At 48.1% G+C, this 21,933-nt stretch overlaps 43 non-coding genes across 43 annotated transcripts; all 43 read left to right on the top strand.

Moving 5' to 3' along the window:
- The first annotated feature begins 398 nt into the window (after window positions 1–398).
- On the top strand, window positions 399–471 carry Trnar-ucg (transfer RNA arginine (anticodon UCG)). The gene has a single exon. It is a non-coding gene; the product is annotated as a tRNA-Arg (tRNA).
- A 439-nt stretch (window positions 472–910) lies between these two features.
- On the top strand, window positions 911–983 carry Trnak-cuu (transfer RNA lysine (anticodon CUU)). Its single transcript has one exon. It is a non-coding gene; the product is annotated as a tRNA-Lys (tRNA).
- A 321-nt stretch (window positions 984–1,304) lies between these two features.
- Trnat-agu (transfer RNA threonine (anticodon AGU)) lies at window positions 1,305–1,376 on the top strand. Its single transcript has one exon. It is a non-coding gene; the product is annotated as a tRNA-Thr (tRNA).
- Window positions 1,377–1,912: 536 nt separating this feature from the next.
- On the top strand, window positions 1,913–1,985 carry Trnar-ucg (transfer RNA arginine (anticodon UCG)). The gene has a single exon. It is a non-coding gene; the product is annotated as a tRNA-Arg (tRNA).
- A 439-nt stretch (window positions 1,986–2,424) lies between these two features.
- Window positions 2,425–2,497, top strand: Trnak-cuu (transfer RNA lysine (anticodon CUU)). Its single transcript has one exon. It is a non-coding gene; the product is annotated as a tRNA-Lys (tRNA).
- Window positions 2,498–2,818: 321 nt separating this feature from the next.
- Trnat-agu (transfer RNA threonine (anticodon AGU)) lies at window positions 2,819–2,890 on the top strand. Its single transcript has one exon. It is a non-coding gene; the product is annotated as a tRNA-Thr (tRNA).
- A 536-nt stretch (window positions 2,891–3,426) lies between these two features.
- Trnar-ucg (transfer RNA arginine (anticodon UCG)) lies at window positions 3,427–3,499 on the top strand. The gene has a single exon. It is a non-coding gene; the product is annotated as a tRNA-Arg (tRNA).
- Window positions 3,500–3,938: 439 nt separating this feature from the next.
- On the top strand, window positions 3,939–4,011 carry Trnak-cuu (transfer RNA lysine (anticodon CUU)). The gene has a single exon. It is a non-coding gene; the product is annotated as a tRNA-Lys (tRNA).
- A 321-nt stretch (window positions 4,012–4,332) lies between these two features.
- On the top strand, window positions 4,333–4,404 carry Trnat-agu (transfer RNA threonine (anticodon AGU)). The gene has a single exon. It is a non-coding gene; the product is annotated as a tRNA-Thr (tRNA).
- Window positions 4,405–4,940: 536 nt separating this feature from the next.
- Trnar-ucg (transfer RNA arginine (anticodon UCG)) lies at window positions 4,941–5,013 on the top strand. Its single transcript has one exon. It is a non-coding gene; the product is annotated as a tRNA-Arg (tRNA).
- A 439-nt stretch (window positions 5,014–5,452) lies between these two features.
- Window positions 5,453–5,525, top strand: Trnak-cuu (transfer RNA lysine (anticodon CUU)). The gene has a single exon. It is a non-coding gene; the product is annotated as a tRNA-Lys (tRNA).
- A 321-nt stretch (window positions 5,526–5,846) lies between these two features.
- Window positions 5,847–5,918, top strand: Trnat-agu (transfer RNA threonine (anticodon AGU)). The gene has a single exon. It is a non-coding gene; the product is annotated as a tRNA-Thr (tRNA).
- Window positions 5,919–6,454: 536 nt separating this feature from the next.
- Trnar-ucg (transfer RNA arginine (anticodon UCG)) lies at window positions 6,455–6,527 on the top strand. The gene has a single exon. It is a non-coding gene; the product is annotated as a tRNA-Arg (tRNA).
- A 439-nt stretch (window positions 6,528–6,966) lies between these two features.
- On the top strand, window positions 6,967–7,039 carry Trnak-cuu (transfer RNA lysine (anticodon CUU)). Its single transcript has one exon. It is a non-coding gene; the product is annotated as a tRNA-Lys (tRNA).
- Window positions 7,040–7,360: 321 nt separating this feature from the next.
- Trnat-agu (transfer RNA threonine (anticodon AGU)) lies at window positions 7,361–7,432 on the top strand. Its single transcript has one exon. It is a non-coding gene; the product is annotated as a tRNA-Thr (tRNA).
- A 536-nt stretch (window positions 7,433–7,968) lies between these two features.
- Window positions 7,969–8,041, top strand: Trnar-ucg (transfer RNA arginine (anticodon UCG)). Its single transcript has one exon. It is a non-coding gene; the product is annotated as a tRNA-Arg (tRNA).
- Window positions 8,042–8,480: 439 nt separating this feature from the next.
- On the top strand, window positions 8,481–8,553 carry Trnak-cuu (transfer RNA lysine (anticodon CUU)). The gene has a single exon. It is a non-coding gene; the product is annotated as a tRNA-Lys (tRNA).
- Window positions 8,554–8,874: 321 nt separating this feature from the next.
- On the top strand, window positions 8,875–8,946 carry Trnat-agu (transfer RNA threonine (anticodon AGU)). The gene has a single exon. It is a non-coding gene; the product is annotated as a tRNA-Thr (tRNA).
- Window positions 8,947–9,482: 536 nt separating this feature from the next.
- Trnar-ucg (transfer RNA arginine (anticodon UCG)) lies at window positions 9,483–9,555 on the top strand. The gene has a single exon. It is a non-coding gene; the product is annotated as a tRNA-Arg (tRNA).
- Window positions 9,556–9,994: 439 nt separating this feature from the next.
- Window positions 9,995–10,067, top strand: Trnak-cuu (transfer RNA lysine (anticodon CUU)). Its single transcript has one exon. It is a non-coding gene; the product is annotated as a tRNA-Lys (tRNA).
- A 321-nt stretch (window positions 10,068–10,388) lies between these two features.
- On the top strand, window positions 10,389–10,460 carry Trnat-agu (transfer RNA threonine (anticodon AGU)). Its single transcript has one exon. It is a non-coding gene; the product is annotated as a tRNA-Thr (tRNA).
- A 536-nt stretch (window positions 10,461–10,996) lies between these two features.
- On the top strand, window positions 10,997–11,069 carry Trnar-ucg (transfer RNA arginine (anticodon UCG)). Its single transcript has one exon. It is a non-coding gene; the product is annotated as a tRNA-Arg (tRNA).
- A 439-nt stretch (window positions 11,070–11,508) lies between these two features.
- Window positions 11,509–11,581, top strand: Trnak-cuu (transfer RNA lysine (anticodon CUU)). Its single transcript has one exon. It is a non-coding gene; the product is annotated as a tRNA-Lys (tRNA).
- A 321-nt stretch (window positions 11,582–11,902) lies between these two features.
- Window positions 11,903–11,974, top strand: Trnat-agu (transfer RNA threonine (anticodon AGU)). Its single transcript has one exon. It is a non-coding gene; the product is annotated as a tRNA-Thr (tRNA).
- A 536-nt stretch (window positions 11,975–12,510) lies between these two features.
- Window positions 12,511–12,583, top strand: Trnar-ucg (transfer RNA arginine (anticodon UCG)). The gene has a single exon. It is a non-coding gene; the product is annotated as a tRNA-Arg (tRNA).
- A 439-nt stretch (window positions 12,584–13,022) lies between these two features.
- Window positions 13,023–13,095, top strand: Trnak-cuu (transfer RNA lysine (anticodon CUU)). Its single transcript has one exon. It is a non-coding gene; the product is annotated as a tRNA-Lys (tRNA).
- A 321-nt stretch (window positions 13,096–13,416) lies between these two features.
- Window positions 13,417–13,488, top strand: Trnat-agu (transfer RNA threonine (anticodon AGU)). Its single transcript has one exon. It is a non-coding gene; the product is annotated as a tRNA-Thr (tRNA).
- Window positions 13,489–14,024: 536 nt separating this feature from the next.
- On the top strand, window positions 14,025–14,097 carry Trnar-ucg (transfer RNA arginine (anticodon UCG)). The gene has a single exon. It is a non-coding gene; the product is annotated as a tRNA-Arg (tRNA).
- A 439-nt stretch (window positions 14,098–14,536) lies between these two features.
- Trnak-cuu (transfer RNA lysine (anticodon CUU)) lies at window positions 14,537–14,609 on the top strand. Its single transcript has one exon. It is a non-coding gene; the product is annotated as a tRNA-Lys (tRNA).
- Window positions 14,610–14,930: 321 nt separating this feature from the next.
- On the top strand, window positions 14,931–15,002 carry Trnat-agu (transfer RNA threonine (anticodon AGU)). Its single transcript has one exon. It is a non-coding gene; the product is annotated as a tRNA-Thr (tRNA).
- Window positions 15,003–15,538: 536 nt separating this feature from the next.
- On the top strand, window positions 15,539–15,611 carry Trnar-ucg (transfer RNA arginine (anticodon UCG)). Its single transcript has one exon. It is a non-coding gene; the product is annotated as a tRNA-Arg (tRNA).
- Window positions 15,612–16,050: 439 nt separating this feature from the next.
- Window positions 16,051–16,123, top strand: Trnak-cuu (transfer RNA lysine (anticodon CUU)). Its single transcript has one exon. It is a non-coding gene; the product is annotated as a tRNA-Lys (tRNA).
- A 321-nt stretch (window positions 16,124–16,444) lies between these two features.
- Window positions 16,445–16,516, top strand: Trnat-agu (transfer RNA threonine (anticodon AGU)). The gene has a single exon. It is a non-coding gene; the product is annotated as a tRNA-Thr (tRNA).
- A 536-nt stretch (window positions 16,517–17,052) lies between these two features.
- Window positions 17,053–17,125, top strand: Trnar-ucg (transfer RNA arginine (anticodon UCG)). The gene has a single exon. It is a non-coding gene; the product is annotated as a tRNA-Arg (tRNA).
- A 439-nt stretch (window positions 17,126–17,564) lies between these two features.
- Window positions 17,565–17,637, top strand: Trnak-cuu (transfer RNA lysine (anticodon CUU)). The gene has a single exon. It is a non-coding gene; the product is annotated as a tRNA-Lys (tRNA).
- A 321-nt stretch (window positions 17,638–17,958) lies between these two features.
- Trnat-agu (transfer RNA threonine (anticodon AGU)) lies at window positions 17,959–18,030 on the top strand. Its single transcript has one exon. It is a non-coding gene; the product is annotated as a tRNA-Thr (tRNA).
- Window positions 18,031–18,566: 536 nt separating this feature from the next.
- On the top strand, window positions 18,567–18,639 carry Trnar-ucg (transfer RNA arginine (anticodon UCG)). The gene has a single exon. It is a non-coding gene; the product is annotated as a tRNA-Arg (tRNA).
- Window positions 18,640–19,078: 439 nt separating this feature from the next.
- Trnak-cuu (transfer RNA lysine (anticodon CUU)) lies at window positions 19,079–19,151 on the top strand. The gene has a single exon. It is a non-coding gene; the product is annotated as a tRNA-Lys (tRNA).
- Window positions 19,152–19,472: 321 nt separating this feature from the next.
- Trnat-agu (transfer RNA threonine (anticodon AGU)) lies at window positions 19,473–19,544 on the top strand. The gene has a single exon. It is a non-coding gene; the product is annotated as a tRNA-Thr (tRNA).
- Window positions 19,545–20,080: 536 nt separating this feature from the next.
- Window positions 20,081–20,153, top strand: Trnar-ucg (transfer RNA arginine (anticodon UCG)). Its single transcript has one exon. It is a non-coding gene; the product is annotated as a tRNA-Arg (tRNA).
- A 439-nt stretch (window positions 20,154–20,592) lies between these two features.
- Trnak-cuu (transfer RNA lysine (anticodon CUU)) lies at window positions 20,593–20,665 on the top strand. The gene has a single exon. It is a non-coding gene; the product is annotated as a tRNA-Lys (tRNA).
- A 321-nt stretch (window positions 20,666–20,986) lies between these two features.
- Trnat-agu (transfer RNA threonine (anticodon AGU)) lies at window positions 20,987–21,058 on the top strand. Its single transcript has one exon. It is a non-coding gene; the product is annotated as a tRNA-Thr (tRNA).
- A 536-nt stretch (window positions 21,059–21,594) lies between these two features.
- Trnar-ucg (transfer RNA arginine (anticodon UCG)) lies at window positions 21,595–21,667 on the top strand. Its single transcript has one exon. It is a non-coding gene; the product is annotated as a tRNA-Arg (tRNA).
- The last annotated feature ends 266 nt before the right edge of the window (window positions 21,668–21,933 follow it).

Below are 21,933 nucleotides of genomic sequence, written 5' to 3' on the forward strand. Positions count from 1 at the left end.
CCAGAAACTGCTGCTTTTGGGAGTCTCCGGAGAATGCCGTCGTGAAATACTTAGTTCTTGTGATGTATTTTCTACCCCTGATACAGACCCTCGCGGCTGTCGTCGTCGTCGGCGCCGCCGCCGCTTTGGTAATAGCGGCAACTCGCCATTGTATCTCATAGGGTGAGGTACCTTCTGCAACCGACTGAGATGGCACTAAGCGATTGAAGCTGATTTGCACGCTCTTGTTTGATGAGCGTCATAAGGGCTTGAATGTAACTTGCGATGGGACACAGCAAGAAGTAGCGTCGCATTTTTAGTACTGAAATTGGAGAATTGCGTCAAAGATGGTAAATTCATTCCGGGAAGTGCACAAATGGCGGTAATGAGGTGTGTTTGGGGAAGCGTATTGCGCCAGTGACCGTGTGGCCTAATGGATAAGGCGTCGGACTTCGGATCCGAAGTTTGCAGGTTCGAATCCTGTCACGGTCGAGTTTTTCCAGTTCTGCAAAAGATGCATGCTGTTTTACTGTGTTGTTTGAGTACTACAAAACTAGTTGAAAGTTGCTGCTGTCCGCTTCCTGGCTGCAAACCGGCGTCTACCTGAAGCTCAAGCAAGACAAGGGTGATCTGTAGCGAAATTTTCGGCACAGAGCCGTTCAGGAGAGTTTTTGTTGGAACTACTGCGTCTGATTCAGGGCCCAAGAGCTACGCCACAGGCGTCTGCGCACAGTCGAGCATGTGTGTTGAATAATGGTGCTGATAGCCACGTATCATTTGAAGCAGATTTGATGCCTTTCGGAGACAATTTTTCATTGAATGGGATTGTAGCTCATTTGTGGCAGCAGGAGATAAGCTGTAGTCAAAAGGATCTTCCATAGATGGTCGCAGGTCCCATCAGTATTGTATGGCTCGTAAAGCATTGTGTGGAGCCCGGCTAGCTAAGTCGGTAGAGCATGAGACTCTTAATCTCAGGGTCGTGGGTTCGAGCCCCACGCTGGGCGGCGCAAAATTTTGTGTCTACGCGGATGCAACCTGCGCCCCTCTCGTGAGCCTTGCGTAACGAACGTAACGGGTTACGACGATGCCTAGCTTCGTATGAATATCAGAGGAATGGTATTTGAAGCTGAAAGTAACTCTGAAATGAAATAAATGTGTTGTTTTGGAATTTTAGGTGTACATCGATATCGTGTGAGATGTGTAGGAAAGCAGCAGCTGTGCTAACTAAATGCAAATAATGGTCGCTAATGCGGTGCGTTTCCAGCTGAAGATCTCCGATTCACTAGTCCATAAGAACAAAGTACCCGAAAAGCGCGCTAGGAGGCGCCTCCTTAGCTCAGTGGCAGAGCGCTGGTCTAGTAAACCAGAGGTCGTGAGTTCGATCCTCACAGGAGGCAAATGAATTTTGTAAAAGCCCCTCCCACCGTGGCCCTTTCGAAAAAAGCGGTCAAGGATAAAACAAATTATAAATGGGTGCGGTATTTAAGAAATGCTCTCGCAAATGAATAGTGCGAATGGTGCTATTAAAGTAGGCACCAGAAACTGCTGCTTTTGGGAGTCTCCGGAGAATGCCGACGTGAAATACTTAGTTCTTGTGATGTATTTTCTACCCCTGATAGAGACCCTCGCGGCTGTCGTCGTCGTCGGCGCCGCCGCCGCTTTGGTAATAGCGGCAACTCGCCATTGTATCTCATAGGGTGAGGTACCTTCTGCAACCGACTGAGATGGCACTAAGCGATTGAAGCTGATTTGCACGCTCTTGTTTGATGAGCGTCATAAGGGCTTGAATGTAACTTGCGATGGGACACAGCAAGAAGTAGCGTCGCATTTTTAGTACTGAAATTGGAGAATTGCGTCAAAGATGGTAAATTCATTCCGGGAAGTGCACAAATGGCGGTAATGAGGTGTGTTTGGGGAAGCGTATTGCGCCAGTGACCGTGTGGCCTAATGGATAAGGCGTCGGACTTCGGATCCGAAGATTGCAGGTTCGAATCCTGTCACGGTCGAGTTTTTCCAGTTCTGCAAAAGATGCATGCTGTTTTACTGTGTTGTTTGAGTACTACAAAACTAGTTGAAAGTTGCTGCTGTCCGCTTCCTGGCTGCAAACCGGCGTCTACCTGAAGCTCAAGCAAGACAAGGGTGATCTGTAGCGAAATTTTCGGCACAGAGCCGTTCAGGAGAGTTTTTGTTGGAACTACTGCGTCTGATTCAGGGCCCAAGAGCTACGCCACAGGCGTCTGCGCACAGTCGAGCATGTGTGTTGAATAATGGTGCTGATAGCCACGTATCATTTGAAGCAGATTTGATGCCTTTCGGAGACAATTTTTCATTGAATGGGATTGTAGCTCATTTGTGGCAGCAGGAGATAAGCTGTAGTCAAAAGGATCTTCCATAGATGGTCGCAGGTCCCATCAGTATTGTATGGCTCGTAAAGCATTGTGTGGAGCCCGGCTAGCTAAGTCGGTAGAGCATGAGACTCTTAATCTCAGGGTCGTGGGTTCGAGCCCCACGCTGGGCGGCGCAAAATTTTGTGTCTACGCGGATGCAACCTGCGCCCCTCTCGTGAGCCTTGCGTAACGAACGTAACGGGTTACGACGATGCCTAGCTTCGTATGAATATCAGAGGAATGGTATTTGAAGCTGAAAGTAACTCTGAAATGAAATAAATGTGTTGTTTTGGAATTTTAGGTGTACATCGATATCGTGTGAGATGTGTAGGAAAGCAGCAGCTGTGCTAACTAAATGCAAATAATGGTCGCTAATGCGGTGCGTTTCCAGCTGAAGATCTCCGATTCACTAGTCCATAAGAACAAAGTACCCGAAAAGCGCGCTAGGAGGCGCCTCCTTAGCTCAGTGGCAGAGCGCTGGTCTAGTAAACCAGAGGTCGTGAGTTCGATCCTCACAGGAGGCAAATGAATTTTGTAAAAGCCCCTCCCACCGTGGCCCTTTCGAAAAAAGCGGTCAAGGATAAAACAAATTATAAATGGGTGCGGTATTTAAGAAATGCTCTCGCAAATGAATAGTGCGAATGGTGCTATTAAAGTAGGCACCAGAAACTGCTGCTTTTGGGAGTCTCCGGAGAATGCCGTCGTGAAATACTTAGTTCTTGTGATGTATTTTCTACCCCTGATACAGACCCTCGCGGCTGTCGTCGTCGTCGGCGCCGCCGCCGCTTTGGTAATAGCGGCAACTCGCCATTGTATCTCATAGGGTGAGGTACCTTCTGCAACCGACTGAGATGGCACTAAGCGATTGAAGCTGATTTGCACGCTCTTGTTTGATGAGCGTCATAAGGGCTTGAATGTAACTTGCGATGGGACACAGCAAGAAGTAGCGTCGCATTTTTAGTACTGAAATTGGAGAATTGCGTCAAAGATGGTAAATTCATTCCGGGAAGTGCACAAATGGCGGTAATGAGGTGTGTTTGGGGAAGCGTATTGCGCCAGTGACCGTGTGGCCTAATGGATAAGGCGTCGGACTTCGGATCCGAAGTTTGCAGGTTCGAATCCTGTCACGGTCGAGTTTTTCCAGTTCTGCAAAAGATGCATGCTGTTTTACTGTGTTGTTTGAGTACTACAAAACTAGTTGAAAGTTGCTGCTGTCCGCTTCCTGGCTGCAAACCGGCGTCTACCTGAAGCTCAAGCAAGACAAGGGTGATCTGTAGCGAAATTTTCGGCACAGAGCCGTTCAGGAGAGTTTTTGTTGGAACTACTGCGTCTGATTCAGGGCCCAAGAGCTACGCCACAGGCGTCTGCGCACAGTCGAGCATGTGTGTTGAATAATGGTGCTGATAGCCACGTATCATTTGAAGCAGATTTGATGCCTTTCGGAGACAATTTTTCATTGAATGGGATTGTAGCTCATTTGTGGCAGCAGGAGATAAGCTGTAGTCAAAAGGATCTTCCATAGATGGTCGCAGGTCCCATCAGTATTGTATGGCTCGTAAAGCATTGTGTGGAGCCCGGCTAGCTAAGTCGGTAGAGCATGAGACTCTTAATCTCAGGGTCGTGGGTTCGAGCCCCACGCTGGGCGGCGCAAAATTTTGTGTCTACGCGGATGCAACCTGCGCCCCTCTCGTGAGCCTTGCGTAACGAACGTAACGGGTTACGACGATGCCTAGCTTCGTATGAATATCAGAGGAATGGTATTTGAAGCTGAAAGTAACTCTGAAATGAAATAAATGTGTTGTTTTGGAATTTTAGGTGTACATCGATATCGTGTGAGATGTGTAGGAAAGCAGCAGCTGTGCTAACTAAATGCAAATAATGGTCGCTAATGCGGTGCGTTTCCAGCTGAAGATCTCCGATTCACTAGTCCATAAGAACAAAGTACCCGAAAAGCGCGCTAGGAGGCGCCTCCTTAGCTCAGTGGCAGAGCGCTGGTCTAGTAAACCAGAGGTCGTGAGTTCGATCCTCACAGGAGGCAAATGAATTTTGTAAAAGCCCCTCCCACCGTGGCCCTTTCGAAAAAAGCGGTCAAGGATAAAACAAATTATAAATGGGTGCGGTATTTAAGAAATGCTCTCGCAAATGAATAGTGCGAATGGTGCTATTAAAGTAGGCACCAGAAACTGCTGCTTTTGGGAGTCTCCGGAGAATGCCGACGTGAAATACTTAGTTCTTGTGATGTATTTTCTACCCCTGATACAGACCCTCGCGGCTGTCGTCGTCGTCGGCGCCGCCGCCGCTTTGGTAATAGCGGCAACTCGCCATTGTATCTCATAGGGTGAGGTACCTTCTGCAACCGACTGAGATGGCACTAAGCGATTGAAGCTGATTTGCACGCTCTTGTTTGATGAGCGTCATAAGGGCTTGAATGTAACTTGCGATGGGACACAGCAAGAAGTAGCGTCGCATTTTTAGTACTGAAATTGGAGAATTGCGTCAAAGATGGTAAATTCATTCCGGGAAGTGCACAAATGGCGGTAATGAGGTGTGTTTGGGGAAGCGTATTGCGCCAGTGACCGTGTGGCCTAATGGATAAGGCGTCGGACTTCGGATCCGAAGATTGCAGGTTCGAATCCTGTCACGGTCGAGTTTTTCCAGTTCTGCAAAAGATGCATGCTGTTTTACTGTGTTGTTTGAGTACTACAAAACTAGTTGAAAGTTGCTGCTGTCCGCTTCCTGGCTGCAAACCGGCGTCTACCTGAAGCTCAAGCAAGACAAGGGTGATCTGTAGCGAAATTTTCGGCACAGAGCCGTTCAGGAGAGTTTTTGTTGGAACTACTGCGTCTGATTCAGGGCCCAAGAGCTACGCCACAGGCGTCTGCGCACAGTCGAGCATGTGTGTTGAATAATGGTGCTGATAGCCACGTATCATTTGAAGCAGATTTGATGCCTTTCGGAGACAATTTTTCATTGAATGGGATTGTAGCTCATTTGTGGCAGCAGGAGATAAGCTGTAGTCAAAAGGATCTTCCATAGATGGTCGCAGGTCCCATCAGTATTGTATGGCTCGTAAAGCATTGTGTGGAGCCCGGCTAGCTAAGTCGGTAGAGCATGAGACTCTTAATCTCAGGGTCGTGGGTTCGAGCCCCACGCTGGGCGGCGCAAAATTTTGTGTCTACGCGGATGCAACCTGCGCCCCTCTCGTGAGCCTTGCGTAACGAACGTAACGGGTTACGACGATGCCTAGCTTCGTATGAATATCAGAGGAATGGTATTTGAAGCTGAAAGTAACTCTGAAATGAAATAAATGTGTTGTTTTGGAATTTTAGGTGTACATCGATATCGTGTGAGATGTGTAGGAAAGCAGCAGCTGTGCTAACTAAATGCAAATAATGGTCGCTAATGCGGTGCGTTTCCAGCTGAAGATCTCCGATTCACTAGTCCATAAGAACAAAGTACCCGAAAAGCGCGCTAGGAGGCGCCTCCTTAGCTCAGTGGCAGAGCGCTGGTCTAGTAAACCAGAGGTCGTGAGTTCGATCCTCACAGGAGGCAAATGAATTTTGTAAAAGCCCCTCCCACCGTGGCCCTTTCGAAAAAAGCGGTCAAGGATAAAACAAATTATAAATGGGTGCGGTATTTAAGAAATGCTCTCGCAAATGAATAGTGCGAATGGTGCTATTAAAGTAGGCACCAGAAACTGCTGCTTTTGGGAGTCTCCGGAGAATGCCGACGTGAAATACTTAGTTCTTGTGATGTATTTTCTACCCCTGATACAGACCCTCGCGGCTGTCGTCGTCGTCGGCGCCGCCGCCGCTTTGGTAATAGCGGCAACTCGCCATTGTATCTCATAGGGTGAGGTACCTTCTGCAACCGACTGAGATGGCACTAAGCGATTGAAGCTGATTTGCACGCTCTTGTTTGATGAGCGTCATAAGGGCTTGAATGTAACTTGCGATGGGACACAGCAAGAAGTAGCGTCGCATTTTTAGTACTGAAATTGGAGAATTGCGTCAAAGATGGTAAATTCATTCCGGGAAGTGCACAAATGGCGGTAATGAGGTGTGTTTGGGGAAGCGTATTGCGCCAGTGACCGTGTGGCCTAATGGATAAGGCGTCGGACTTCGGATCCGAAGATTGCAGGTTCGAATCCTGTCACGGTCGAGTTTTTCCAGTTCTGCAAAAGATGCATGCTGTTTTACTGTGTTGTTTGAGTACTACAAAACTAGTTGAAAGTTGCTGCTGTCCGCTTCCTGGCTGCAAACCGGCGTCTACCTGAAGCTCAAGCAAGACAAGGGTGATCTGTAGCGAAATTTTCGGCACAGAGCCGTTCAGGAGAGTTTTTGTTGGAACTACTGCGTCTGATTCAGGGCCCAAGAGCTACGCCACAGGCGTCTGCGCACAGTCGAGCATGTGTGTTGAATAATGGTGCTGATAGCCACGTATCATTTGAAGCAGATTTGATGCCTTTCGGAGACAATTTTTCATTGAATGGGATTGTAGCTCATTTGTGGCAGCAGGAGATAAGCTGTAGTCAAAAGGATCTTCCATAGATGGTCGCAGGTCCCATCAGTATTGTATGGCTCGTAAAGCATTGTGTGGAGCCCGGCTAGCTAAGTCGGTAGAGCATGAGACTCTTAATCTCAGGGTCGTGGGTTCGAGCCCCACGCTGGGCGGCGCAAAATTTTGTGTCTACGCGGATGCAACCTGCGCCCCTCTCGTGAGCCTTGCGTAACGAACGTAACGGGTTACGACGATGCCTAGCTTCGTATGAATATCAGAGGAATGGTATTTGAAGCTGAAAGTAACTCTGAAATGAAATAAATGTGTTGTTTTGGAATTTTAGGTGTACATCGATATCGTGTGAGATGTGTAGGAAAGCAGCAGCTGTGCTAACTAAATGCAAATAATGGTCGCTAATGCGGTGCGTTTCCAGCTGAAGATCTCCGATTCACTAGTCCATAAGAACAAAGTACCCGAAAAGCGCGCTAGGAGGCGCCTCCTTAGCTCAGTGGCAGAGCGCTGGTCTAGTAAACCAGAGGTCGTGAGTTCGATCCTCACAGGAGGCAAATGAATTTTGTAAAAGCCCCTCCCACCGTGGCCCTTTCGAAAAAAGCGGTCAAGGATAAAACAAATTATAAATGGGTGCGGTATTTAAGAAATGCTCTCGCAAATGAATAGTGCGAATGGTGCTATTAAAGTAGGCACCAGAAACTGCTGCTTTTGGGAGTCTCCGGAGAATGCCGTCGTGAAATACTTAGTTCTTGTGATGTATTTTCTACCCCTGATAGAGACCCTCGCGGCTGTCGTCGTCGTCGGCGCCGCCGCCGCTTTGGTAATAGCGGCAACTCGCCATTGTATCTCATAGGGTGAGGTACCTTCTGCAACCGACTGAGATGGCACTAAGCGATTGAAGCTGATTTGCACGCTCTTGTTTGATGAGCGTCATAAGGGCTTGAATGTAACTTGCGATGGGACACAGCAAGAAGTAGCGTCGCATTTTTAGTACTGAAATTGGAGAATTGCGTCAAAGATGGTAAATTAATTCCGGGAAGTGCACAAATGGCGGTAATGAGGTGTGTTTGGGGAAGCGTATTGCGCCAGTGACCGTGTGGCGTAATGGATAAGGCGTCGGACTTCGGATCCGAAGATTGCAGGTTCGAATCCTGTCACGGTCGAGTTTTTCCAGTTCTGCAAAAGATGCATGCTGTTTTACTGTGTTGTTTGAGTACTACAAAACTAGTTGAAAGTTGCTGCTGTCCGCTTCCTGGCTGCAAACCGGCGTCTACCTGAAGCTCAAGCAAGACAAGGGTGATCTGTAGCGAAATTTTCGGCACAGAGCCGTTCAGGAGAGTTTTTGTTGGAACTACTGCGTCTGATTCAGGGCCCAAGAGCTACGCCACAGGCGTCTGCGCACAGTCGAGCATGTGTGTTGAATAATGGTGCTGATAGCCACGTATCATTTGAAGCAGATTTGATGCCTTTCGGAGACAATTTTTCATTGAATGGGATTGTAGCTCATTTGTGGCAGCAGGAGATAAGCTGTAGTCAAAAGGATCTTCCATAGATGGTCGCAGGTCCCATCAGTATTGTATGGCTCGTAAAGCATTGTGTGGAGCCCGGCTAGCTAAGTCGGTAGAGCATGAGACTCTTAATCTCAGGGTCGTGGGTTCGAGCCCCACGCTGGGCGGCGCAAAATTTTGTGTCTACGCGGATGCAACCTGCGCCCCTCTCGTGAGCCTTGCGTAACGAACGTAACGGGTTACGACGATGCCTAGCTTCGTATGAATATCAGAGGAATGGTATTTGAAGCTGAAAGTAACTCTGAAATGAAATAAATGTGTTGTTTTGGAATTTTAGGTGTACATCGATATCGTGTGAGATGTGTAGGAAAGCAGCAGCTGTGCTAACTAAATGCAAATAATGGTCGCTAATGCGGTGCGTTTCCAGCTGAAGATCTCCGATTCACTAGTCCATAAGAACAAAGTACCCGAAAAGCGCGCTAGGAGGCGCCTCCTTAGCTCAGTGGCAGAGCGCTGGTCTAGTAAACCAGAGGTCGTGAGTTCGATCCTCACAGGAGGCAAATGAATTTTGTAAAAGCCCCTCCCACCGTGGCCCTTTCGAAAAAAGCGGTCAAGGATAAAACAAATTATAAATGGGTGCGGTATTTAAGAAATGCTCTCGCAAATGAATAGTGCGAATGGTGCTATTAAAGTAGGCACCAGAAACTGCTGCTTTTGGGAGTCTCCGGAGAATGCCGTCGTGAAATACTTAGTTCTTGTGATGTATTTTCTACCCCTGATAGAGACCCTCGCGGCTGTCGTCGTCGTCGGCGCCGCCGCCGCTTTGGTAATAGCGGCAACTCGCCATTGTATCTCATAGGGTGAGGTACCTTCTGCAACCGACTGAGATGGCACTAAGCGATTGAAGCTGATTTGCACGCTCTTGTTTGATGAGCGTCATAAGGGCTTGAATGTAACTTGCGATGGGACACAGCAAGAAGTAGCGTCGCATTTTTAGTACTGAAATTGGAGAATTGCGTCAAAGATGGTAAATTCATTCCGGGAAGTGCACAAATGGCGGTAATGAGGTGTGTTTGGGGAAGCGTATTGCGCCAGTGACCGTGTGGCCTAATGGATAAGGCGTCGGACTTCGGATCCGAAGTTTGCAGGTTCGAATCCTGTCACGGTCGAGTTTTTCCAGTTCTGCAAAAGATGCATGCTGTTTTACTGTGTTGTTTGAGTACTACAAAACTAGTTGAAAGTTGCTGCTGTCCGCTTCCTGGCTGCAAACCGGCGTCTACCTGAAGCTCAAGCAAGACAAGGGTGATCTGTAGCGAAATTTTCGGCACAGAGCCGTTCAGGAGAGTTTTTGTTGGAACTACTGCGTCTGATTCAGGGCCCAAGAGCTACGCCACAGGCGTCTGCGCACAGTCGAGCATGTGTGTTGAATAATGGTGCTGATAGCCACGTATCATTTGAAGCAGATTTGATGCCTTTCGGAGACAATTTTTCATTGAATGGGATTGTAGCTCATTTGTGGCAGCAGGAGATAAGCTGTAGTCAAAAGGATCTTCCATAGATGGTCGCAGGTCCCATCAGTATTGTATGGCTCGTAAAGCATTGTGTGGAGCCCGGCTAGCTAAGTCGGTAGAGCATGAGACTCTTAATCTCAGGGTCGTGGGTTCGAGCCCCACGCTGGGCGGCGCAAAATTTTGTGTCTACGCGGATGCAACCTGCGCCCCTCTCGTGAGCCTTGCGTAACGAACGTAACGGGTTACGACGATGCCTAGCTTCGTATTAATATCAGAGGAATGGTATTTGAAGCTGAAAGTAACTCTGAAATGAAATAAATGTGTTGTTTTGGAATTTTAGGTGTACATCGATATCGTGTGAGATGTGTAGGAAAGCAGCAGCTGTGCTAACTAAATGCAAATAATGGTCGCTAATGCGGTGCGTTTCCAGCTGAAGATCTCCGATTCACTAGTCCATAAGAACAAAGTACCCGAAAAGCGCGCTAGGAGGCGCCTCCTTAGCTCAGTGGCACAGCGCTGGTCTAGTAAACCAGAGGTCGTGAGTTCGATCCTCACAGGAGGCAAATGAATTTTGTAAAAGCCCCTCCCACCGTGGCCCTTTCGAAAAAAGCGGTCAAGGATAAAACAAATTATAAATGGGTGCGGTATTTAAGAAATGCTCTCGCAAATGAATAGTGCGAATGGTGCTATTAAAGTAGGCACCAGAAACTGCTGCTTTTGGGAGTCTCCGGAGAATGCCGTCGTGAAATACTTAGTTCTTGTGATGTATTTTCTACCCCTGATAGAGACCCTCGCGGCTGTCGTCGTCGTCGGCGCCGCCGCCGCTTTGGTAATAGCGGCAACTCGCCATTGTATCTCATAGGGTGAGGTACCTTCTGCAACCGACTGAGATGGCACTAAGCGATTGAAGCTGATTTGCACGCTCTTGTTTGATGAGCGTCATAAGGGCTTGAATGTAACTTGCGATGGGACACAGCAAGAAGTAGCGTCGCATTTTTAGTACTGAAATTGGAGAATTGCGTCAAAGATGGTAAATTCATTCCGGGAAGTGCACAAATGGCGGTAATGAGGTGTGTTTGGGGAAGCGTATTGCGCCAGTGACCGTGTGGCGTAATGGATAAGGCGTCGGACTTCGGATCCGAAGATTGCAGGTTCGAATCCTGTCACGGTCGAGTTTTTCCAGTTCTGCAAAAGATGCATGCTGTTTTACTGTGTTGTTTGAGTACTACAAAACTAGTTGAAAGTTGCTGCTGTCCGCTTCCTGGCTGCAAACCGGCGTCTACCTGAAGCTCAAGCAAGACAAGGGTGATCTGTAGCGAAATTTTCGGCACAGAGCCGTTCAGGAGAGTTTTTGTTGGAACTACTGCGTCTGATTCAGGGCCCAAGAGCTACGCCACAGGCGTCTGCGCACAGTCGAGCATGTGTGTTGAATAATGGTGCTGATAGCCACGTATCATTTGAAGCAGATTTGATGCCTTTCGGAGACAATTTTTCATTGAATGGGATTGTAGCTCATTTGTGGCAGCAGGAGATAAGCTGTAGTCAAAAGGATCTTCCATAGATGGTCGCAGGTCCCATCAGTATTGTATGGCTCGTAAAGCATTGTGTGGAGCCCGGCTAGCTAAGTCGGTAGAGCATGAGACTCTTAATCTCAGGGTCGTGGGTTCGAGCCCCACGCTGGGCGGCGCAAAATTTTGTGTCTACGCGGATGCAACCTGCGCCCCTCTCGTGAGCCTTGCGTAACGAACGTAACGGGTTACGACGATGCCTAGCTTCGTATGAATATCAGAGGAATGGTATTTGAAGCTGAAAGTAACTCTGAAATGAAATAAATGTGTTGTTTTGGAATTTTAGGTGTACATCGATATCGTGTGAGATGTGTAGGAAAGCAGCAGCTGTGCTAACTAAATGCAAATAATGGTCGCTAATGCGGTGCGTTTCCAGCTGAAGATCTCCGATTCACTAGTCCATAAGAACAAAGTACCCGAAAAGCGCGCTAGGAGGCGCCTCCTTAGCTCAGTGGCAGAGCGCTGGTCTAGTAAACCAGAGGTCGTGAGTTCGATCCTCACAGGAGGCAAATGAATTTTGTAAAAGCCCCTCCCACCGTGGCCCTTTCGAAAAAAGCGGTCAAGGATAAAACAAATTATAAATGGGTGCGGTATTTAAGAAATGCTCTCGCAAATGAATAGTGCGAATGGTGCTATTAAAGTAGGCACCAGAAACTGCTGCTTTTGGGAGTCTCCGGAGAATGCCGTCGTGAAATACTTAGTTCTTGTGATGTATTTTCTACCCCTGATACAGACCCTCGCGGCTGTCGTCGTCGTCGGCGCCGCCGCCGCTTTGGTAATAGCGGCAACTCGCCATTGTATCTCATAGGGTGAGGTACCTTCTGCAACCGACTGAGATGGCACTAAGCGATTGAAGCTGATTTGCACGCTCTTGTTTGATGAGCGTCATAAGGGCTTGAATGTAACTTGCGATGGGACACAGCAAGAAGTAGCGTCGCATTTTTAGTACTGAAATTGGAGAATTGCGTCAAAGATGGTAAATTCATTCCGGGAAGTGCACAAATGGCGGTAATGAGGTGTGTTTGGGGAAGCGTATTGCGCCAGTGACCGTGTGGCCTAATGGATAAGGCGTCGGACTTCGGATCCGAAGTTTGCAGGTTCGAATCCTGTCACGGTCGAGTTTTTCCAGTTCTGCAAAAGATGCATGCTGTTTTACTGTGTTGTTTGAGTACTACAAAACTAGTTGAAAGTTGCTGCTGTCCGCTTCCTGGCTGCAAACCGGCGTCTACCTGAAGCTCAAGCAAGACAAGGGTGATCTGTAGCGAAATTTTCGGCACAGAGCCGTTCAGGAGAGTTTTTGTTGGAACTACTGCGTCTGATTCAGGGCCCAAGAGCTACGCCACAGGCGTCTGCGCACAGTCGAGCATGTGTGTTGAATAATGGTGCTGATAGCCACGTATCATTTGAAGCAGATTTGATGCCTTTCGGAGACAATTTTTCATTGAATGGGATTGTAGCTCATTTGTGGCAGCAGGAGATAAGCTGTAGTCAAAAGGATCTTCCATAGATGGTCGCAGGTCCCATCAGTATTGTATGGCTCGTAAAGCATTGTGTGGAGCCCGGCTAGCTAAGTCGGTAGAGCATGAGACTCTTAATCTCAGGGTCGTGGGTTCGAGCCCCACGCTGGGCGGCGCAAAATTTTGTGTCTACGCGGATGCAACCTGCGCCCCTCTCGTGAGCCTTGCGTAACGAACGTAACGGGTTACGACGATGCCTAGCTTCGTATGAATATCAGAGGAATGGTATTTGAAGCTGAAAGTAACTCTGAAATGAAATAAATGTGTTGTTTTGGAATTTTAGGTGTACATCGATATCGTGTGAGATGTGTAGGAAAGCAGCAGCTGTGCTAACTAAATGCAAATAATGGTCGCTAATGCGGTGCGTTTCCAGCTGAAGATCTCCGATTCACTAGTCCATAAGAACAAAGTACCCGAAAAGCGCGCTAGGAGGCGCCTCCTTAGCTCAGTGGCAGAGCGCTGGTCTAGTAAACCAGAGGTCGTGAGTTCGATCCTCACAGGAGGCAAATGAATTTTGTAAAAGCCCCTCCCACCGTGGCCCTTTCGAAAAAAGCGGTCAAGGATAAAACAAATTATAAATGGGTGCGGTATTTAAGAAATGCTCTCGCAAATGAATAGTGCGAATGGTGCTATTAAAGTAGGCACCAGAAACTGCTGCTTTTGGGAGTCTCCGGAGAATGCCGTCGTGAAATACTTAGTTCTTGTGATGTATTTTCTACCCCTGATAGAGACCCTCGCGGCTGTCGTCGTCGTCGGCGCCGCCGCCGCTTTGGTAATAGCGGCAACTCGCCATTGTATCTCATAGGGTGAGGTACCTTCTGCAACCGACTGAGATGGCACTAAGCGATTGAAGCTGATTTGCACGCTCTTGTTTGATGAGCGTCATAAGGGCTTGAATGTAACTTGCGATGGGACACAGCAAGAAGTAGCGTCGCATTTTTAGTACTGAAATTGGAGAATTGCGTCAAAGATGGTAAATTCATTCCGGGAAGTGCACAAATGGCGGTAATGAGGTGTGTTTGGGGAAGCGTATTGCGCCAGTGACCGTGTGGCCTAATGGATAAGGCGTCGGACTTCGGATCCGAAGATTGCAGGTTCGAATCCTGTCACGGTCGAGTTTTTCCAGTTCTGCAAAAGATGCATGCTGTTTTACTGTGTTGTTTGAGTACTACAAAACTAGTTGAAAGTTGCTGCTGTCCGCTTCCTGGCTGCAAACCGGCGTCTACCTGAAGCTCAAGCAAGACAAGGGTGATCTGTAGCGAAATTTTCGGCACAGAGCCGTTCAGGAGAGTTTTTGTTGGAACTACTGCGTCTGATTCAGGGCCCAAGAGCTACGCCACAGGCGTCTGCGCACAGTCGAGCATGTGTGTTGAATAATGGTGCTGATAGCCACGTATCATTTGAAGCAGATTTGATGCCTTTCGGAGACAATTTTTCATTGAATGGGATTGTAGCTCATTTGTGGCAGCAGGAGATAAGCTGTAGTCAAAAGGATCTTCCATAGATGGTCGCAGGTCCCATCAGTATTGTATGGCTCGTAAAGCATTGTGTGGAGCACGGCTAGCTAAGTCGGTAGAGCATGAGACTCTTAATCTCAGGGTCGTGGGTTCGAGCCCCACGCTGGGCGGCGCAAAATTTTGTGTCTACGCGGATGCAACCTGCGCCCCTCTCGTGAGCCTTGCGTAACGAACGTAACGGGTTACGACGATGCCTAGCTTCGTATGAATATCAGAGGAATGGTATTTGAAGCTGAAAGTAACTCTGAAATGAAATAAATGTGTTGTTTTGGAATTTTAGGTGTACATCGATATCGTGTGAGATGTGTAGGAAAGCAGCAGCTGTGCTAACTAAATGCAAATAATGGTCGCTAATGCGGTGCGTTTCCAGCTGAAGATCTCCGATTCACTAGTCCATAAGAACAAAGTACCCGAAAAGCGCGCTAGGAGGCGCCTCCTTAGCTCAGTGGCAGAGCGCTGGTCTAGTAAACCAGAGGTCGTGAGTTCGATCCTCACAGGAGGCAAATGAATTTTGTAAAAGCCCCTCCCACCGTGGCCCTTTCGAAAAAAGCGGTCAAGGATAAAACAAATTATAAATGGGTGCGGTATTTAAGAAATGCTCTCGCAAATGAATAGTGCGAATGGTGCTATTAAAGTAGGCACCAGAAACTGCTGCTTTTGGGAGTCTCCGGAGAATGCCGTCGTGAAATACTTAGTTCTTGTGATGTATTTTCTACCCCTGATAGAGACCCTCGCGGCTGTCGTCGTCGTCGGCGCCGCCGCCGCTTTGGTAATAGCGGCAACTCGCCATTGTATCTCATAGGGTGAGGTACCTTCTGCAACCGACTGAGATGGCACTAAGCGATTGAAGCTGATTTGCACGCTCTTGTTTGATGAGCGTCATAAGGGCTTGAATGTAACTTGCGATGGGACACAGCAAGAAGTAGCGTCGCATTTTTAGTACTGAAATTGGAGAATTGCGTCAAAGATGGTAAATTCATTCCGGGAAGTGCACAAATGGCGGTAATGAGGTGTGTTTGGGGAAGCGTATTGCGCCAGTGACCGTGTGGCCTAATGGATAAGGCGTCGGACTTCGGATCCGAAGATTGCAGGTTCGAATCCTGTCACGGTCGAGTTTTTCCAGTTCTGCAAAAGATGCATGCTGTTTTACTGTGTTGTTTGAGTACTACAAAACTAGTTGAAAGTTGCTGCTGTCCGCTTCCTGGCTGCAAACCGGCGTCTACCTGAAGCTCAAGCAAGACAAGGGTGATCTGTAGCGAAATTTTCGGCACAGAGCCGTTCAGGAGAGTTTTTGTTGGAACTACTGCGTCTGATTCAGGGCCCAAGAGCTACGCCACAGGCGTCTGCGCACAGTCGAGCATGTGTGTTGAATAATGGTGCTGATAGCCACGTATCATTTGAAGCAGATTTGATGCCTTTCGGAGACAATTTTTCATTGAATGGGATTGTAGCTCATTTGTGGCAGCAGGAGATAAGCTGTAGTCAAAAGGATCTTCCATAGATGGTCGCAGGTCCCATCAGTATTGTATGGCTCGTAAAGCATTGTGTGGAGCACGGCTAGCTAAGTCGGTAGAGCATGAGACTCTTAATCTCAGGGTCGTGGGTTCGAGCCCCACGCTGGGCGGCGCAAAATTTTGTGTCTACGCGGATGCAACCTGCGCCCCTCTCGTGAGCCTTGCGTAACGAACGTAACGGGTTACGACGATGCCTAGCTTCGTATGAATATCAGAGGAATGGTATTTGAAGCTGAAAGTAACTCTGAAATGAAATAAATGTGTTGTTTTGGAATTTTAGGTGTACATCGATATCGTGTGAGATGTGTAGGAAAGCAGCAGCTGTGCTAACTAAATGCAAATAATGGTCGCTAATGCGGTGCGTTTCCAGCTGAAGATCTCCGATTCACTAGTCCATAAGAACAAAGTACCCGAAAAGCGCGCTAGGAGGCGCCTCCTTAGCTCAGTGGCAGAGCGCTGGTCTAGTAAACCAGAGGTCGTGAGTTCGATCCTCACAGGAGGCAAATGAATTTTGTAAAAGCCCCTCCCACCGTGGCCCTTTCGAAAAAAGCGGTCAAGGATAAAACAAATTATAAATGGGTGCGGTATTTAAGAAATGCTCTCGCAAATGAATAGTGCGAATGGTGCTATTAAAGTAGGCACCAGAAACTGCTGCTTTTGGGAGTCTCCGGAGAATGCCGTCGTGAAATACTTAGTTCTTGTGATGTATTTTCTACCCCTGATAGAGACCCTCGCGGCTGTCGTCGTCGTCGGCGCCGCCGCCGCTTTGGTAATAGCGGCAACTCGCCATTGTATCTCATAGGGTGAGGTACCTTCTGCAACCGACTGAGATGGCACTAAGCGATTGAAGCTGATTTGCACGCTCTTGTTTGATGAGCGTCATAAGGGCTTGAATGTAACTTGCGATGGGACACAGCAAGAAGTAGCGTCGCATTTTTAGTACTGAAATTGGAGAATTGCGTCAAAGATGGTAAATTCATTCCGGGAAGTGCACAAATGGCGGTAATGAGGTGTGTTTGGGGAAGCGTATTGCGCCAGTGACCGTGTGGCCTAATGGATAAGGCGTCGGACTTCGGATCCGAAGATTGCAGGTTCGAATCCTGTCACGGTCGAGTTTTTCCAGTTCTGCAAAAGATGCATGCTGTTTTACTGTGTTGTTTGAGTACTACAAAACTAGTTGAAAGTTGCTGCTGTCCGCTTCCTGGCTGCAAACCGGCGTCTACCTGAAGCTCAAGCAAGACAAGGGTGATCTGTAGCGAAATTTTCGGCACAGAGCCGTTCAGGAGAGTTTTTGTTGGAACTACTGCGTCTGATTCAGGGCCCAAGAGCTACGCCACAGGCGTCTGCGCACAGTCGAGCATGTGTGTTGAATAATGGTGCTGATAGCCACGTATCATTTGAAGCAGATTTGATGCCTTTCGGAGACAATTTTTCATTGAATGGGATTGTAGCTCATTTGTGGCAGCAGGAGATAAGCTGTAGTCAAAAGGATCTTCCATAGATGGTCGCAGGTCCCATCAGTATTGTATGGCTCGTAAAGCATTGTGTGGAGCCCGGCTAGCTAAGTCGGTAGAGCATGAGACTCTTAATCTCAGGGTCGTGGGTTCGAGCCCCACGCTGGGCGGCGCAAAATTTTGTGTCTACGCGGATGCAACCTGCGCCCCTCTCGTGAGCCTTGCGTAACGAACGTAACGGGTTACGACGATGCCTAGCTTCGTATGAATATCAGAGGAATGGTATTTGAAGCTGAAAGTAACTCTGAAATGAAATAAATGTGTTGTTTTGGAATTTTAGGTGTACATCGATATCGTGTGAGATGTGTAGGAAAGCAGCAGCTGTGCTAACTAAATGCAAATAATGGTCGCTAATGCGGTGCGTTTCCAGCTGAAGATCTCCGATTCACTAGTCCATAAGAACAAAGTACCCGAAAAGCGCGCTAGGAGGCGCCTCCTTAGCTCAGTGGCAGAGCGCTGGTCTAGTAAACCAGAGGTCGTGAGTTCGATCCTCACAGGAGGCAAATGAATTTTGTAAAAGCCCCTCCCACCGTGGCCCTTTCGAAAAAAGCGGTCAAGGATAAAACAAATTATAAATGGGTGCGGTATTTAAGAAATGCTCTCGCAAATGAATAGTGCGAATGGTGCTATTAAAGTAGGCACCAGAAACTGCTGCTTTTGGGAGTCTCCGGAGAATGCCGACGTGAAATACTTAGTTCTTGTGATGTATTTTCTACCCCTGATAGAGACCCTCGCGGCTGTCGTCGTCGTCGGCGCCGCCGCCGCTTTGGTAATAGCGGCAACTCGCCATTGTATCTCATAGGGTGAGGTACCTTCTGCAACCGACTGAGATGGCACTAAGCGATTGAAGCTGATTTGCACGCTCTTGTTTGATGAGCGTCATAAGGGCTTGAATGTAACTTGCGATGGGACACAGCAAGAAGTAGCGTCGCATTTTTAGTACTGAAATTGGAGAATTGCGTCAAAGATGGTAAATTCATTCCGGGAAGTGCACAAATGGCGGTAATGAGGTGTGTTTGGGGAAGCGTATTGCGCCAGTGACCGTGTGGCCTAATGGATAAGGCGTCGGACTTCGGATCCGAAGATTGCAGGTTCGAATCCTGTCACGGTCGAGTTTTTCCAGTTCTGCAAAAGATGCATGCTGTTTTACTGTGTTGTTTGAGTACTACAAAACTAGTTGAAAGTTGCTGCTGTCCGCTTCCTGGCTGCAAACCGGCGTCTACCTGAAGCTCAAGCAAGACAAGGGTGATCTGTAGCGAAATTTTCGGCACAGAGCCGTTCAGGAGAGTTTTTGTTGGAACTACTGCGTCTGATTCAGGGCCCAAGAGCTACGCCACAGGCGTCTGCGCACAGTCGAGCATGTGTGTTGAATAATGGTGCTGATAGCCACGTATCATTTGAAGCAGATTTGATGCCTTTCGGAGACAATTTTTCATTGAATGGGATTGTAGCTCATTTGTGGCAGCAGGAGATAAGCTGTAGTCAAAAGGATCTTCCATAGATGGTCGCAGGTCCCATCAGTATTGTATGGCTCGTAAAGCATTGTGTGGAGCACGGCTAGCTAAGTCGGTAGAGCATGAGACTCTTAATCTCAGGGTCGTGGGTTCGAGCCCCACGCTGGGCGGCGCAAAATTTTGTGTCTACGCGGATGCAACCTGCGCCCCTCTCGTGAGCCTTGCGTAACGAACGTAACGGGTTACGACGATGCCTAGCTTCGTATGAATATCAGAGGAATGGTATTTGAAGCTGAAAGTAACTCTGAAATGAAATAAATGTGTTGTTTTGGAATTTTAGGTGTACATCGATATCGTGTGAGATGTGTAGGAAAGCAGCAGCTGTGCTAACTAAATGCAAATAATGGTCGCTAACGCGGTGCGTTTCCAGCTGAAGATCTCCGATTCACTAGTCCATAAGAACAAAGTACCCGAAAAGCGCGCTAGGAGGCGCCTCCTTAGCTCAGTGGCAGAGCGCTGGTCTAGTAAACCAGAGGTCGTGAGTTCGATCCTCACAGGAGGCAAATGAATTTTGTAAAAGCCCCTCCCACCGTGGCCCTTTCGAAAAAAGCGGTCAAGGATAAAACAAATTATAAATGGGTGCGGTATTTAAGAAATGCTCTCGCAAATGAATAGTGCGAATGGTGCTATTAAAGTAGGCACCAGAAACTGCTGCTTTTGGGAGTCTCCGGAGAATGCCGTCGTGAAATACTTAGTTCTTGTGATGTATTTTCTACCCCTGATAGAGACCCTCGCGGCTGTCGTCGTCGTCGGCGCCGCCGCCGCTTTGGTAATAGCGGCAACTCGCCATTGTATCTCATAGGGTGAGGTACCTTCTGCAACCGACTGAGATGGCACTAAGCGATTGAAGCTGATTTGCACGCTCTTGTTTGATGAGCGTCATAAGGGCTTGAATGTAACTTGCGATGGGACACAGCAAGAAGTAGCGTCGCATTTTTAGTACTGAAATTGGAGAATTGCGTCAAAGATGGTAAATTCATTCCGGGAAGTGCACAAATGGCGGTAATGAGGTGTGTTTGGGGAAGCGTATTGCGCCAGTGACCGTGTGGCCTAATGGATAAGGCGTCGGACTTCGGATCCGAAGATTGCAGGTTCGAATCCTGTCACGGTCGAGTTTTTCCAGTTCTGCAAAAGATGCATGCTGTTTTACTGTGTTGTTTGAGTACTACAAAACTAGTTGAAAGTTGCTGCTGTCCGCTTCCTGGCTGCAAACCGGCGTCTACCTGAAGCTCAAGCAAGACAAGGGTGATCTGTAGCGAAATTTTCGGCACAGAGCCGTTCAGGAGAGTTTTTGTTGGAACTACTGCGTCTGATTCAGGGCCCAAGAGCTACGCCACAGGCGTCTGCGCACAGTCGAGCATGTGTGTTGAATAATGGTGCTGATAGCCACGTATCATTTGAAGCAGATTTGATGCCTTTCGGAGACAATTTTTCATTGAATGGGATTGTAGCTCATTTGTGGCAGCAGGAGATAAGATGTAGTCAAAAGGATCTTCCATAGATGGTCGCAGGTCCCATCAGTATTGTATGGCTCGTAAAGCATTGTGTGGAGCCCGGCTAGCTAAGTCGGTAGAGCATGAGACTCTTAATCTCAGGGTCGTGGGTTCGAGCCCCACGCTGGGCGGCGCAAAATTTTGTGTCTACGCGGATGCAACCTGCGCCCCTCTCGTGAGCCTTGCGTAACGAACGTAACGGGTTACGACGATGCCTAGCTTCGTATGAATATCAGAGGAATGGTATTTGAAGCTGAAAGTAACTCTGAAATGAAATAAATGTGTTGTTTTGGAATTTTAGGTGTACATCGATATCGTGTGAGATGTGTAGGAAAGCAGCAGCTGTGCTAACTAAATGCAAATAATGGTCGCTAATGCGGTGCGTTTCCAGCTGAAGATCTCCGATTCACTAGTCCATAAGAACAAAGTACCCGAAAAGCGCGCTAGGAGGCGCCTCCTTAGCTCAGTGGCAGAGCGCTGGTCTAGTAAACCAGAGGTCGTGAGTTCGATCCTCACAGGAGGCAAATGAATTTTGTAAAAGCCCCTCCCACCGTGGCCCTTTCGAAAAAAGCGGTCAAGGATAAAACAAATTATAAATGGGTGCGGTATTTAAGAAATGCTCTCGCAAATGAATAGTGCGAATGGTGCTATTAAAGTAGGCACCAGAAACTGCTGCTTTTGGGAGTCTCCGGAGAATGCCGACGTGAAATACTTAGTTCTTGTGATGTATTTTCTACCCCTGATACAGACCCTCGCGGCTGTCGTCGTCGTCGGCGCCGCCGCCGCTTTGGTAATAGCGGCAACTCGCCATTGTATCTCATAGGGTGAGGTACCTTCTGCAACCGACTGAGATGGCACTAAGCGATTGAAGCTGATTTGCACGCTCTTGTTTGATGAGCGTCATAAGGGCTTGAATGTAACTTGCGATGGGACACAGCAAGAAGTAGCGTCGCATTTTTAGTACTGAAATTGGAGAATTGCGTCAAAGATGGTAAATTCATTCCGGGAAGTGCACAAATGGCGGTAATGAGGTGTGTTTGGGGAAGCGTATTGCGCCAGTGACCGTGTGGCCTAATGGATAAGGCGTCGGACTTCGGATCCGAAGATTGCAGGTTCGAATCCTGTCACGGTCGAGTTTTTCCAGTTCTGCAAAAGATGCATGCTGTTTTACTGTGTTGTTTGAGTACTACAAAACTAGTTGAAAGTTGCTGCTGTCCGCTTCCTGGCTGCAAACCGGCGTCTACCTGAAGCTCAAGCAAGACAAGGGTGATCTGTAGCGAAATTTTCGGCACAGAGCCGTTCAGGAGAGTTTTTGTTGGAACTACTGCGTCTGATTCAGGGCCCAAGAGCTACGCCACAGGCGTCTGCGCACAGTCGAGCATGTGTGTTGAATAATGGT

Source organism: Schistocerca nitens, chromosome 8 (genome assembly GCF_023898315.1).
Source record: "Schistocerca nitens isolate TAMUIC-IGC-003100 chromosome 8, iqSchNite1.1, whole genome shotgun sequence".
Lineage (NCBI taxonomy): Eukaryota > Metazoa > Arthropoda > Insecta > Orthoptera > Acrididae > Schistocerca > Schistocerca nitens.